The following is a 2,512-nucleotide window of genomic DNA, read 5'->3' as shown; positions in this document are numbered from 1 at the left end:
GCTGCTGATCTGGGTGGCCAAGTGCTATTACAAAGGGCAAGTGTTGCATGAAATATTAGCAGTTACGTTCACCTTTCAATATTTTTCATTCTTTACAACACTGAGCTTGGTTACAATGTGTGCTACTGAGCTTGGATGTGCTTAAAGCGAAGACAAAGAGACTCTGGAAAAGAAGCATACGGATGAGAAGTTAATATTATACTTTGGGTTCTAACTAGAGTTGACAGAACTGTGCGTGACTCATAACGGGGTTCAAATATGCCCAGAAGTTCAGATATTTATCTAAAATTTATCTGTATAAAACTGCATCCCTTGGGGCTCCTGCATTTTAATGAGAAAATAATAGGAGTAAGCTTTCTCTGGAGTTCTCAAACACTTTGAGCTTCTTATAAGTCTCAAATCACTAGGAAATCCTGAGTTTAGAGATTTGAGGTTCAGGGAGTAAGCTCTTTCGGAATATGTACACAAAGAGTAATGCAAATTAAATTTCACTCCTTTTCTAAATAACTCTAGAAAGGTAATATAAGTTCTCACTCTTGTGTAGCTGACATTTTCTATTTGTGATTGCCAAAGAAAGAATGTAAATCTCTAGGGATTATTTGGAGGATGTGCCTTATAAATAGAAAGAGGTAAACAGATAGAAGTAAAATAAAAATGCATAGAAGTTAAAAAAATGTTTTCAAAAATTGTTTCTTTCACTCTATAGCTGCTCCCCATCTTTCATTAAATAATTTGTTTTGCAAGTGATGTATTAAAAATTTGTTTTGAAATCTACACTGTAAACAATTGTATCTCTACTGCAATATGATACATTTAACATATCAGCAAAATATCAATACCTTATTAATATTTCAATATTGATATTTAATATTTTCATATTTTCTTAGTAGAAAACTTCTTTAAAACAGCCAGACACAAATGACTGCAAGTAACTAAATGGTACAGTCATACTTTAAGATATGAGCACAACAAGTATTTATAGCAGATTCTCATTCATTTCCAATTTCATGGGCGCACACACATGTATTCTGGTTTCATTTATACTCACCTATTTTTAGTTGAAAAAACTTCTCAATCTAATAACTGAAATGCTATATTCATTATGACTAAAATTATCTACACAGTGTAGTGTATGTGTACTGATTATGCCCAACAATAAGAATGCTTTGTATTTGTACACAATGAACGGTGCTCTTACACTTAAAATCTCTTCACCTATAATGAAAAAAAACAAAACTGTCAGCCGAGGGTATATACAGCAATTTTCACACACTTATTGTTTCCTTCTTTTTAGTCATTTACCAAACCAGAAGGGTAAATTAAATTGCCTTTCTTTTCTCTTCTACACTTTAGAAGCTGTATTTCATCAGTTCTTTGTGCCTTCTAACTTTCAAAAAAATATAACAAAGTGGTTAACTTAGGCATCGAGTAATCAACTTTTGGTTTCAAAAACTCAGCAATGCAACTATTATTAGATGACTAAGAAAAAAATACTAGGTGACTAAGTAAATCTAGTTATTAATTAATACCTCAATGCTTCAAAAAGAGATATGAGTTGGACATGAGACCAGGCAGTATCTCAAGCTTTATATTATGCTGTGCATGGCATGAAACTGCTGACTTTTCTTTTCTGAGAGGGCTGACAGTATATTTCTAACCTACTATTAGAAATAGCATCTTAGAAGATTTACTAAATGAATGCTACAAAAAAATAACAAATTAATATACAGCCATGGGTCTTACTTCTAAAAATTTTTTAAGCACCCATATGGGCAGCACAATAGCAATAATACAGAGAAGATTAGCATGGCATTTGTACATGGACGATATGTAAATGTGTACAATCATCCACATTTTTCAGTAGATACCAGCAGCCAGGGACTGTGGGTCAGGGTAAAGACTACAAAGGGACACAATGAAAGTTTGGGGTGGTAATGGAAATGTTCCATATCATGATTCTAGTAGTGGTAATATGACTGTATACATTTGTTAAAACTCATCAAATTGTACTCTCAAAATTGGTGAATTTTATTTTGTGTAAGTTATAGCTCAATAAAGCTGACAAAAATGTTCTCAAATACTAAAAAAAAATTGTAAAAAATATATTATTTCTCCCATCCATCCCATGTACTAAGTGGGGAAATAAAATTTCATGAAAAGCACTGCACGTTCTCAATTATAAGTGGGAGCTGAACAGAGAGAACACATGGACACGGGAGGGGAACAACACATACTGGGGCCTGTCAGGGGATGGAGTGGGAGAAGGGAGACAGCATTAGGAAAAGTAGCCAATACATGCTGAGCTTAATACCTAGGTGATGGGTTGATAGGTGCAGCAAACCACCATGGCACACGTTTACCTATGTAACAAACCTGCACATCCTGCACATGTACCCCAGAACTTATAAGGAAAATAAAAATTAAAACAAACAAAAAGTTCATAAAAAACACAGGGACTTTCCCCTTCTATTCTTCTGTTTGAAGAATTCAGTCATGGCAGAAGCAGTCGGTT

At 34.0% G+C, this 2,512-nt stretch overlaps 1 pseudogene; it reads left to right on the top strand.

Moving 5' to 3' along the window:
* Nucleotides 1-1,763: 1,763 nt before the first annotated feature.
* On the top strand, nucleotides 1,764-1,858 carry LOC112133589 (U6 spliceosomal RNA; annotated as a pseudogene).
* The last annotated feature ends 654 nt before the right edge of the window (nucleotides 1,859-2,512 follow it).

This window comes from Pongo abelii, chromosome 4 (genome assembly GCF_028885655.2).
Source record: "Pongo abelii isolate AG06213 chromosome 4, NHGRI_mPonAbe1-v2.0_pri, whole genome shotgun sequence".
Taxonomy (NCBI): Eukaryota; Metazoa; Chordata; class Mammalia; order Primates; family Hominidae; genus Pongo; species Pongo abelii.
The sequence above is the reverse complement of the archived record's forward strand: the minus strand, read 5'-3'. Positions and strand labels throughout refer to the sequence as shown.